The sequence below is a fragment of the Trachinotus anak genome, unplaced genomic scaffold (assembly GCF_046630095.1).
Source record: "Trachinotus anak isolate AG129_WGS33_773 ecotype Australia unplaced genomic scaffold, CSIRO_AGI_Tana_v1 ptg000011l, whole genome shotgun sequence".
Taxonomy (NCBI): domain Eukaryota; kingdom Metazoa; phylum Chordata; class Actinopteri; order Carangiformes; family Carangidae; genus Trachinotus; species Trachinotus anak.
This window is the reverse complement of record NW_027273862.1, coordinates 30,497,600-30,510,619: the sequence shown is the minus strand read 5'-3', so window position 1 is coordinate 30,510,619 and position 13,020 is coordinate 30,497,600. Positions and strand designations below refer to the sequence as shown.

Sequence of the window (13,020 nt, the reverse complement as noted above, 5' to 3'; positions counted from 1 at the left end):
GTGTGTTATCTCTCAGCCACATGTGAGTGGGAGGCTGACTTTTCCAAACCCATTTGAATTCCACTATCAGGTGTTGGAGCTCATCATTCACATCAGCTGATGTAAAAACGTGCAGATGTTTAGAACATGTGTGTGTGTCTGTGTTAATATTATGGGCGTCACCTCTTCCCTACTGCACAAGTTAAATGTCAGATTGGCCGCTCGCCTCCTGCTTGGACGAGCAAATTAACTCGGGGGGGAAGGGTTCAGTGTGGAGGTTGAGGGTTGGGGGGTTGGGGGGTGAATTGGAGGTAAATGAGGTCCTCAGTGTTAGCTTTAGCTGCACAGCTCCCAGGAGAAAGTACAGGGAGTTTTGCTTTCATCTGGTTTTTGTCCAGGTGATTTGAACTTGGCAGCATCCGTCTTCCTCGCTCGGCAACAAGGATGCTTCTTTCTTCCTACTTCCTCCTTTCTTGTTTCCTAATTAAGAAGTATCCTTCATCCTTCCATTTTAAATAAGGAATCACCCCCTTCTCTTGCTCCCTAAACTGGAGGTTTCTACTTCCTTGTTCTGTAACTAGGATGCTTCTTTCTCCACAGTGTCCTAACTAGTATACATCACTCTTCATATGTTCCTAATTAAACAGCTTCCTACAGCCTACTCCCTAAACAGAAGGCTCCTTTATCCCCATCTGCAAGATGCTCCCTCTTTCCTTGCTTCCTCACATTAATGCTTCCTTTTCCCTCTGTTCATTCCTCTCAATAAAAAAATCTTTATCCTTCCTCCCTTCGAATGGTAGAAGCTTCCAACTCCTTGCATCGTGCTGTCGAGTAGGAATCTCCTTCTACTTTTGAAGCTTCCTTGTTACTTGCATCCTGTTTTCCTTTCTCCCAAAGAAGGAATCCTTTTCCTTCCTTCCTCTTTAGGGTGTTTCACCTTTCCTACATTTTTCCTTCCTCCCTAAGAAGGAATCTTCTTCCAGAATCCTTGGTCCATGTGTCCCAATGAGGACACTTCATTCTTCCATACTTCCTAAAAATATCCCATTAGTCCTGCATTCAAGGTCCTACATTAGTTAAATTACAGAATTATTATCTTTTATTTCTGATAAGTATCAGAAATAAAAGTATTAATGATGGCCCCAGTTCAGTGGTTCCCAACCTGGGGATCAGGTCCCTTCAAAGGGTCACCAGATAAATGGATGTTGCTGACTGACTGAGTGATCATAATTCCACCGTTGTTCAGCTAAATCTCATGTGACATAGTTGGAGTTTCCCTCATTGGCCACTGCTCTTTCAAAATGAATTGGCACAAACAGTTTTCAGCCAACATGGTGCATTGAACCGAACTGAGGCCGCCTCTGCAGGACGTCTAGTGGAATATTTCCCTCTGTTGTGCAGCAAAAAGACAAAGTGCTATAAAGTAAAAATGCTCAGGCAACATACATCTACTAAAATTGTACCTAATTACTTTCCAGCACAGCTCAACAAACAACCCTCCTCCTGCCTTGCATCCTAACTCTGGAGTGTCTCCTCTCCTTGTTCCCCAGTAGAACAAATAAGGAACCTTATTTCTTCCTTTCTCCAAAACCAGAACTCTTGTTTTTCCTCTTCTGGCATCACTATTAGGACCTGTCTTTTTTCTTTGCCTCCTCTTTGTCGCTCTCTCACTGAGATGCTTCATTATCTTTCATTATCTTGAAGCAGGAAGCTTCTTCCATCCATGTTCATAAGTAGAAGGCTTTCTCATGAGGCTGCTCTGCTCTGCGTTGCTTAATAAAACACTACGTTATACAGCAGAAACACACACAGAAACACACACAGAGGTGGTCTTTGAATGGCCCTCGATTCATTTTGAATTTTGAGAGCGTGTTGTGTAACAACCTGTGGGTTATATCACCGCTCCTCCAATTTCTAACTGCGGGGATTAGTTCTCTCTCACTTTATTTTCATTACCGTGTGATTTCTGTGCTGGATCCACGTCTGACTTCTCTAAAAGTTTAGACTCGAAGCTCTGGTGCGTAGGACTGTAGGAGTCTGAGAGTAAAGGCCTGAACGCTGCACAAACTCCTTTCAAACAAAAAACTGCTGTCGAAGTTTCTGCTCTGCATAAAATAAAACCTACGCTGAGAGCAGTTTTTCATAGGCTGCCACACCTTCCTCCAGCTCTAACTGCTGCTAAAACCAGACTAACATCAGCCTGAATACAGATGTGTGTAAATCTGAAAACGTCATAGGCTTAAGGCATAAGGTTCTCAGTGAGGGCTGGAGCTGTGTAGCACAGAGTCAGAACATTTAAACTTCCTCCAGACGTGTTTTGAACATGTTTTAAAAACTGGTCTGAAGCTGATCTACTCTGACTTCCTGATTGAGACACCTGGATCAGGCCTTGGCCCCGCCCACCACCTGCTGGCTCCAGGTCTCCAGGTGAAAGAGCAGAGAGGATGAAGACCGAGACTCAGATGAGGAGTCTGTTGAGACCAGAATCAGAGACTAGCAGACAGATCAGAACCGTTAGCACAGGTAGCATCTTTTATTTGTTTATGTTGTTTGCTAGCTTGTAACTGGCAGCGGTTGACACAGTGTTAGTGGTTGTGCTAATGCTAACTCTGGCTCTCTGTACTGACAAGGTTTCGGGTGTATTTAGCCCCGCCCCCCATGGACAGGATTGGTTCCTCAGGTTCTATGACGTATGAATCCCTGACTGTCTGAATCTGTTTTTATGAGACTGTCATTGGTTCAGTGCAGTTCAAGATGGAAACATGGTCTTGACTGATTATTTGTATTTTATAAAAACATCATATGGACATTAACACAGTGAAACAGTTGATTTTATTTTATTTTTTTAACCATTTCAACTGTGGCTGCAGAGGGCGCTTTCGCCACGACAGCAAAAGTTACTTAGTGATACTTTAACATCTAATAAATCATGGAATTAATGAGGAAATGTATTAGTAGATTAATTAGTGAGTCTGTGATGCTCACATCAGTACGCAATATTTTTCATATTGAGAAAAAAGCAATAAACTAAATACAGTATTATAATCATGTATTTTTTAAAAAACAGCTGATGCATATTACACAACAGTATAATTATTTTATAACCTTCTCCTCCCCCCACAATATTATGTATTGTGATATTTCGAGATATTAAATAGTGGATATGAAGCCTTTATCAAACATGTCCTGAACGTCTGGATGACAGATTCCCTGACAGATGAATGTTATGTATCCACTGTCTGGTTCCTGGTTTCGTAACCTCTGTGTGTTTAACAGCTCGAAGACGAAGAGGTGACGAAGCCTCTCCTCCTCCATCTGCTCCCAACAGACCGAGCAGGTGAAAGGTCACACTCCACCCACCTCGCCGTCAGGAGGTGAGAGCCAGGACGATGAATCCAGCGCACACTGTCGCCCTGAATCTAACGCACTTGATGTTATCACTCAGGCTGTGTAAACATGAAGAACTTTAAAACATTATTTTACAATCAAGACGTCCTCTGAGAAAATCAGTATAAATCTGCTGTGATTTAAAGGAAACGAGCACAGAGAAGTTACACATTTCTCACAGGAGATGGTAGATGTTCCACGAAGTGTTTGGGTGACAGTGGGAGTGAAGGACACTGTTTTTGATTTGACATGAAGACAACTTGCAATTGGCTCAATCATAGTGTCCATTAAAACCAATGTTGTTGTGTGTATAAGAAATAATTGCCCCAGTTTTAACAGGATTTTAAGTAAATCTGCCAAAGAAAATGTTTGTTTCCACGTGTGAATACACATAAACCAGATTCTCAGGTATTTGCAGATTGAAAATGAGCATAAACACAGATGGACTAAAACCTGCCGAGCTTCCTCAAGAAGATTTGAGTTGATAATGAGTCCCGGAGACGACAGGTCTGAGTGCTTTTGTAAAGAGATTCACTCAGGGATGCATGTTATGGTACGGATCCTAGTTGAAGCATCTCAGGTGAGAATATCAATGTGTTCAATATGTTCATGTGTATTTTGCTGAAAACGTAAATTTGTGAGACGCTTGTGGAAACCTACCACGGCCTGTAAACAGTGGTAACAGTTTAGTTTCCTCCTCGGTTCAGATCCTGGATTTCCAGTCTGTGCTACTGCTGCTGTTGTGTGTCTGGCTCCAGATTCTGATTCTCTAATGGGATTTAGCTGCGTTTGATTCATCTGACTGGGCTTTATTTATTTTTTTATTTGTTGTTTTTTTTCTTTTCTTTGGCTGGTGTTGAACAGAAAATATTTCGGCCTTTGATTTTCCTCTGACAGTTCGGTGATGCAGAGGCAGGCGAACCAAACACTGTGTTCAGCCTCCTGATGGAGCTTTGTTTGTACTGTTGGTCTGTGATATCTGGCTGATGAAACCTTGATGTAACTCAAACCCTCAGAGCTGTTTGTAGAGCGCACCACAAACAGCATCAGGACATACAGCATGTATGTAAACTATAGACAAACTATAGAACAAAAAGGAAGCAGGTCAGTCATCCTGAACATAAAAATGTAACCAAGAAGATTTTAATGGCAACTCTATTTTATTAAAGGTCCCATATTTTACTCTTCTTCTGTGTTTTATTTGAAGTGTTGATCTCCATCAGAAGATATATTTGTGGTTTTAAGAACCAAAAACCATCAGAGTGTAGTTTTACATCTCCTCTCTCAGGCTTCTCTCTGGAGCTCTAGTAACAACAGGTCAGTCAGCCAATCAGAAGAGAGGATCTGAGCCTCTCTTCTGATTGGCTGACCGTTTTCTGAGTGATCCAATAAAAAGATAGTGGATTTCAGGTAAACACTCAGAGAAACCAAATCCTGCAAGTTTTGATGGTGGGTCCAGGTGGGCGGTGACTGCCTTGTTGTGACATCACAAAGTTCCAGAAGTCCTGACGGCTGGTTTTAAGGCTCAGTTTCTGAATACAGGCTGTGTGCATTTCTCTGTGGACTGAGGCTTTGATACTTTCACAGTATTAATATAGAACCTAGACCTGCTTTATAATCACAAACACATGGACATCTGCCTTTAGACTGGATGGATCCTGAATGTTTTATATGTCTGTTTAATTTTCAGAAGAATTCTCTTTTCTTACAGTTTGAGGTCGACTTGTGACGTTGGTGTGATTTCTGCTCTCTCAGCTCTCTCTGGTTCTGCTCTCGTTGTGCTCAGGCTTTGTGTTTAGCCTGTGTGTTAAATAACTGGAGTCCTTGACTAACACCAGCCTCCCCTTTCCCGCTGTCTCCATCGTCGACCTCCTGTGGCGGTAGAACCAACAGCCTGTTCGTTCATTAGACGGACTGGGTCTCCTGCAAGCCCAGCTTCATCCTGAGCCGAGGATGAGGAGCGGAGCGGGAGTTAATCAGACTGTGTGGGACCTCCTGCCGCAATGGACGTCCACATCAGCGCTCGCAGCTGCAGGAGCTCATACGTTTAATGACACAACAGACTCATGCTTGACTGTTACACAACGTCAGCTCAGAGGAAGGTAAACGCAAACTGACAGACAAACAGGAGGGAAACACAAAGCAAAGACCTTCAGGCAGGTAACGATGTGTGTGTGTGTGTGTGTGTGTGTGCATGATAAAGTAAAGAGCTGTGTGAAAAAGAGACAAAGACAAAATATACTCACACTGCGTATATGCATGTGTGTGTGTGTGATGGATGCAGTGCGGAGCCTCAGGTAATAATAGCCATGATGGATCTCACCTGGCCTGGCGAGCTGCAGCTCGGTCGATGAAGATAAAGATGCGTCGGAGCTCCTGCTGCTGCTACAGCTCCACCCTGGATCCGGCCCGACCCCAGGGAGATATTAATGTCAAAACCCCCAACACAACCACCACCACCCCCACCTCCCCACATAACATCACACTGTTGGTCAACTGTCCTGCTGCTCCGAACACACACTACATCGCCAAACGTGGATTAATCCCCTGCTGAAAATAGTCCCCAACAAATGCACTTTTTGTTTTTCCCCCTTGTAAAATTAATCTCTATATTTTTGTGGAGTTTTTAAAGATTCATGTCTTCAGTAGGAACCAATCAGCTCAGAGCTGAGAGCCACATACAGAGGAGGGAAGTCAGTAGTAAATTACTGTTTATCATTTCCTATTATTTGAGAAATTAGCAGGGGTTCGTTACGTCCTGTTGCCATGATGTGTTTTAGCTGCATTTATCACTTTTCAATTATTAGGAAGATTCATCTGCCAACACTGACAGAGCATTGCATTTTTAGGGTTCCAAGCCCGCGGTGGGCCAGTACCAGTACCACCGGAGCTGTGAACCCTGTTGTAATTGTTCAGATTTTTATTCTCTCTCTTATATATTTATATATATATATATTTTACTTTTCTGCCACTAAAAGGGTTTGCACAGCCTAAACTGTTCAAGGTAGGATGGTGCTTTTCACAGGGAAGGTACAGGGGCTGGCCCGTAACTCCCAAATTGTATGTCACACGTTCAGAATCCTCCAGTTACCTGAATTGAGCTAGGCCACACCCTTTTCCCCCTGACAATTTCTTTTTCGCTAAATTGTGAAATATTCAAAAACCTACTTTTTTGAACTCCTCCTACAGTTTTTGACCGATCAGCTTGAACCTTGGCACGTTTAATCTTGAGACCGACCTGAGGCCATGCACCAAAGGGGGTTATGATTGGTCAAAGTGGGGCTTATTACAGGATAAAATACAAACTATTTAATTCGCCTGAGATATTCATCTGAGAGATATAAAATTCATAAAGTACCTGTAGACTGATACAGAGACCTTACATAACAGAAGTTACATCTGTGTGCCACCAGGGGCACCATAATCAAGGTAAACGCATTTTGCCTTATAACTCCCACGTTTTTGGTGGTAAGTTCAAAAAACGTAAATCATTGCATTCCCTGAATGGGGCTGAATCATACGACATAGACATAAGTTACTTTTTCGAACTCCTCCTACAGTTTAAGCCTGATCTGCCTAAAAATTTGCACATAACATCTCCACATGAGCCTGATTAAAAGTTATCAAAACAGTTTTTGCAATTTTTTTTCCCAAGTTATGTGCAAACTAAATTTTTGACAACCTAAAAAACACATGCAAATCTTTGTCGAAGAAAATGCTACTGACATGAAACTTTATATACTCCTTTGGAAGGTCATTCACATTCTCTCTATTAAATTTGGCACAAATCGGACAATAGGGGATACCAAAAATGTACATGTCGTAGCAGTTGCTCGTTGATTGTCGTGGTGTGGGGGCCGACTTTGTGGGAGTCCACAGTTCTAGTCTTTTTTTGCTTTTAAATTTTTTTACAGACCTGAGTACGAAAGTTTTTAATGAAATTTTTATAGAGGTGTAAATGCTTTAACTTTTGTCTATATTGACATGTTATACCTCGTTAGATTTGTTTGAGTCTCCAGAATTTAAATATTCAGTTCATTTTGCACTAACCATAAACACATAAACATAATTTATTAATGTTTACCAGCATCAAAAACCAGCAAAGCCATGACTTCCTACCTTTGCGGCGGTCTAGAAGTCCTCGATTATTTATATTACTTTAGTCCATAAGGGGCCACAAATAAAAAAAATATAAATAAAAGTATTCTGAGTTATGAATATCATCATGAGAAGTCCATTGCAGACAATAAAGTGACTTTATTCGCAGCACTTCTCCCTGCATTTCATCCATTTCTCCAGAGGGAGCTGAATGACGTCTGATAAATGTCCTCAGGTCATCAGCTGATCCTGGTCATTTCATAGTGTTAATACTATATTATGGGGGGAGGGATGAGACTGACTGTGTGTGTGTGTGTGTGTGTGTGTGTTTGTGTGTGTGTTTGTGTGTGTGGGTGGGGGGGTGGGGGGGGTGTGCAGGGATGTTGTTCGGGGTCATTTATTGAGGCAGAGACATTTTTCTCTGCAGAGCTGGGAGAGCTGCAGCCTGCAGAGATATTTCAGAGGTTTCAGGAGCCTCCTCAGGGATGAGGATCCGGCCTCTCTCTCTGTCTCCGCCATCCCGTTTTTAGCTCCTGGATGTCTGGAGACACTGCAGTGATTTATTCAGCCTCTCTGCTGCTGCTGCTGCTGCTCAGGTGAGAGTCGCCTGTACCAACAGGATGAATGAACGGCTGTCACACCTGCTCACTCACAGACACAGGTTTATTTTAGGATGCAGGCAGGAACAGACAACACTGTCAGACTGAGAGTGTGAGCTGGTTTATGTTCATTCAGTCAAAAACTGGTGCTTGCAGCTTTCAGCTTTCAGCTCGTTGCTCAAGGGCACGAAGGAAGTGTAATGCTCTGCCTTGGCAACACAGCACTTTGCAGACGTTGTGTTGCGTTGCAGTAAAAGTTGAGCCTGTTTTTTTGGCTTATGGCCCAGTGGCTCCATTTTAAATGAATGAGGGGCTAATGCTAATGTAGGAAGCTTCATTCTATCTGGAAAGTTTTATTACAACAGCAAACATCATTTTCCCATATTAAAGCACAACTTAAATCATTCATGTAGATTTTATTACAGGTTTAAGTTAGAATTAGAGATATAGCTAATAGCTACAGGTAGGCCCTTTAAAAACCAGTGTTGATGTGTGTAGGAACCTCGACCCTAAACGACCTCCTTCCAAAACTCACCAACAATCAAATAACCAACAAGTTTGCGTTGGCAATTAGAAAACAACACACAATGAACAAACACGTGTTGTGTTTGTCTGACAGAAGCTCAGAATTGACTTTTACCCAGTTTGAAGTCACATTTTTCAGATCCACGTTTTCCACTTTGGTGGTTTTCAGCTCTATATTTGAACCAGATGTTGGAGATGAAAGCTGTGACATTGAGACGCTTTGACACAACTTCCTCCCTGAGCTGAAGCCTGTTCTCCACTGTGTCAGACCTGGAGCTCAGTGTGACTTGAACCTCCAGTCTCACCAGTGTTGCTGCTGCTCTCCTCGGCCCTGTACAGTTAGCACAGTCGGTCCTCCACACAGAAGCCACATTTAGTCTTTTCTTTATTAATTCCTTCTCTGCTGTATTTTCCTCTTCCTTCCTCTTGCAGCTCTCAGACTTTCCTCTTTCACCAGATTCCTCCCAACTCCCCGTTTCAGCGTTTATTTCGGTCGCCCCGCGGCAATGATACGGATAAAAGGATTAACTTATCGTCTACCAGTTTAGAGCTCTTAAACTCAGCCCGACGGCCCCCCAGAAAATTGAAAAGATGGGTGCAAGGGAGGCTCCATTCAGTGCATGTTAAATTCATTTCCCCTGTTTATTACACAGAGTGGTGCTGATTTGTGGTGCCAGAGGAGGCTGAAAGATGGAAAAACCAAAGCAGCAGACACACAAACATACACACAACACATAATAAGCTGCAGCTAAAACTGATCAAATCATGTGTTTTTCCTTAATAGAAGGATACGAGGAGACGTCTACAAGCAAGATGATTCGATTTATTTGAACAAACTAGCCTTTTAATTATTTCTGCTTCATTCCTGGTGTAAATAATACGACCGTGCAAGTAACGCAGCTGAATGAAAAAAAGAGTAAAACAACCTTAACTCCTCTACTAGCTTGTTTATGCAGCTCCTTATTCCCATAGGTGGTGTGCTCCAGAGGGCTGCTGCTCTGACAGAAGTGTGAGTCAGTGTTGTGCGTCTGTCAGCTTGTTGTTGAGTTGTTCTTGCCCCACTGAGGGAAAAAAAAAATCTCTTACTTCAGATTTAAATATCTGGGTTTTAGAGTTTAATTTTACATAAGATTTACAAGCTGCAAAGATGTGCTGTAAGTTGATGTTTATTCCCTAATATATCTCAGAATCCATTGCTTCCTCATGTTTCGGGCTGCACATAACACAAATTTTGACAACATCAGTCCACAAAGTGAAAGAGATTCGATCAACAATACAATATACACTCTTTATTTATATAGCACTTTTCATACAAAGCATGTAGCACAAAATAAAATCATAAAACAAAGCAAACAAAGTAAACAGGGTTAAATTAAAAGTATGAAAATAACAGTTTACAAGAGGTTAACAAGTAAAACTCAATTACTCTGCAAATACTCACAGCCGTCCCCCCTGGAAACACTTCTGCCATCTGTGCTACTTGCAGTGTGTGTTTCTGTATGTGGTTGTGATTTGTCTGTTTGTGTGCGTTTTCTTCAGCCACAGTGGGTTGAGCTCTCTGGGGCCAGTAACAGATTCTGATGGTAGATGCTGTTCACCAAATACCTCATCGTAATTAATTACAGCAACTAAGCAAATTAGCACATAAGTATTCACTGTGATATTGATTAAGTTTTAAAGATTTTTTTTGTAATTTTGCAGCAATGATATTTGTTGAAACATAAAATCCTTAATTAATTAAAAAAAAAAAAAAAAAAAACCAATTTACAACAAATCCTGCATCAAGTCAGTGTTTTTCACTGTGGTTCCACTGGGGATCGAACCCAGGACCTTCTGCGTGTAAAGCAGATGTGATGACCACTACACTATGGAACCATTGTGTGTGGAAATTTATGATATAATCTGGGTATAAATGGGAACGACAGGTTGAAGTATTTTACCAACAGCAAAGAAATTGTATATTCAATGTTAAAGTTAAGACAGGGATTTTTCCAGAAGGTAATGTGGCTGAGGAATCGCTGCTCATTTGCCACATTAGCCTGGAAACAGCATGAAGCCTCTGAAAGCTTCGAGGGTCCAGCTACAGTTTCCCCTTTTCAAACAGACTGAGGTGACTGGTCTTTGATTTACTGCAGTTATCGCTCCGCTACATCCCCCGGTGTCTGGAGGCTGAAAACCTCGTCTGCCTGTCTGTGTCATCGCGCGTCTCTTTGTGGTTGTTTTGCAGGTAAAGCTGCAAAAATGTCAAATGCCAATAGATGCAAATTTGAGTTTTTAGACATTTATATGCACAGGAAGAAAACGGTCTAGAAGTTATGATACAATATGCACAATACATAAACTCCTGCACTGACATTTTTTTCAGTCAGGATTCATCATATTCTTGTGTCAAGTTTTACATTTAAACTGGTTGGTGTTTGTCTGTGGATTGAAAAACAGAAGTGCGCTGAGTTTTCTTGTAATGAAACATAAATACATAAATGGAATTCCTTTCCCGAAAGTCAGAGTGAAAAATACAAAACGCTGCGACAAGACAAGACTCACACACACACACACACACACACACCTTCACAGTCTGTGTATCTTCAGTCCCTCAGCACCTCATCTGTCTGAAGAACACAGTTAGTGCGGAGATAACACATACTCACGCACACACACACACACACACACAGAGGTCTCGTCAGGATTGAGTAAACCCCTCAGTTATCACTACTTTGTCGATGTATTCTCACCTGCTCACAGAGACACGGTGAACAGACCTCTCGCCCTGTGTTGCCGTGGTAACTGTTCAGTCATCACATGATAAACATGCAGAAAAATGTTAGGGGATGTTTTTTTTTCCCTTCTGTGTTTCTGTATGAGCAGTTCTGACAACCCCCAAGGTAAAAACACTGAACTCAAAATGTGCCCCACATAACTGTGCTTCAAGCCTTTTTAATTAATCATAGAGATAGGGGAGATTCCAGTGGAGATTGAACCCAAGACCTTCTGCATGTAAAGCAGACATGATGACCACTACACTATGGAACCACATAATACTATATCCATGGAAACCAGACACAGCCTCAGACACCTGATGAAAGGGAAAGCGTGATGTAGGGATGATGTAGGCCAACCCTGAAGTTAGCATCACCCTGGTCCCCCTCTGTGTGTGTGTGTGTGTTCTCAAAGTAGGAACTTGTTTAACCCTCATGAAATATCTTTTTTTGTAGAGAAGACGAACCAGCGTCTTAGATCCAGACTGGATGTGAATCTGCAGCTTTATTCCTGCCAGACCTGCGTCTCAACATTCATCTGAGCGGCACTGTTCTGTATCATCACTGTTTCTTATCTGCTGTGTGCCATGTGCAGGGCTGTCTGCTCACGTCTGTGCGAGCAGCTTTGAAAAGGCTCATCCATCGGGGTCCATATGGGGGGGCCCTGAGGGCGGGAAGGGGATGGAGTTTGTGTGTGTGTGTATGAGTGTGTGTGTGTGTGTGTGTGTGTGTGTGTGTGTGTGTGTGTGTGTGTGTGTGTGTTAGGGGGTACAGAAGGCTGAGCAGCATGTTTTCTCTCAGTATGAAGTCCAAGTGGAGCACCGAGAGGCTCAAACCATCTATTTAATATATTTAATATGCATGGGGAGGGGATGATCTGTGTGTGTGTGTGTGTGTGTGGAGCTGTGGCTAAAGGGCTGGTGAGAAAGACAGATGAAGTTGTATCACTGAGTGACTGCTGCAGAGTCTAAGAAACAGATTTTAAGTTGTGTTAAAACTATTTTTTTCCTATCAAAGGTCCATATAGGCCAAAGGTTTTTAAAGCTCCACACAGTCTAAAGGTGGATGTCCATGTGTTTGTGATTATAAAGCAGGTCTAGGTTCTATATTAATACTGTGAAAGTATCAAAGCCTCAGTCCACAGAGAAATGCACACAGCCTGTATTCAGAAACTGAGCCTTAAAACCAGCCGTCAGGACTTCTGCAACTTTGTGATGTCACAACAAAGCAGTCACCACCCTCAGCCATGCACCAAGCCCCGCCCACCTGGACCCACCACCCAACCTCGCAGATTTTGGATTCTCTGATTGTTTACCTGAAATCTGCTATATTTTTATTGGATCACTCAGAAAACAGTCAGCCAATCAGAAGAGAGGCTCAGATCCTCTCTTCTGATTGGCTGACTGACCTGTTGTTACTAGAGCTCCAGAGAGAAGCCTGAGAGAGGAGATGTAAAACTACACTGAGATGGTTTTTGGTTCTTAAAACCACAAATATAACCACAAAAAAGATGACAACATGGGACCTTTAATGAAAACTGAGGTGCAGTATTTTTTTTTTTTCTATGCTATAACGCGGCCACCCTCTGTGGCAGCAGGTTCAACCTGTGTCAGTCCTGCAGCCTGCAGCTCTCTCCAAGATAAAAGCGGAGGGGGGGGTGGCTTTCAGCCACCGCA

General features: G+C 42.4%; 2 protein-coding genes and 2 non-coding genes across 5 annotated transcripts in view; 1 reads left to right on the top strand and 3 right to left on the bottom strand.

Annotated features, from left to right (window-relative positions):
* Window positions 1–13,020, top strand: part of LOC139628289 (nuclear receptor ROR-alpha A-like) — a 55,471-nt gene that overhangs the window by 11,169 nt on the left and 31,282 nt on the right. The gene's annotated exons all lie outside the window — the stretch shown is intronic.
* Window positions 1–13,020, bottom strand: part of gtf2a2 (general transcription factor IIA, 2) — a 40,946-nt gene that overhangs the window by 25,581 nt on the left and 2,345 nt on the right. The gene's annotated exons all lie outside the window — the stretch shown is intronic.
* trnav-uac (transfer RNA valine (anticodon UAC)) lies at window positions 10,391–10,463 on the bottom strand. The gene has a single exon. It is a non-coding gene; the product is annotated as a tRNA-Val (tRNA).
* Window positions 11,546–11,618, bottom strand: trnav-uac (transfer RNA valine (anticodon UAC)). Its single transcript has one exon. It is a non-coding gene; the product is annotated as a tRNA-Val (tRNA).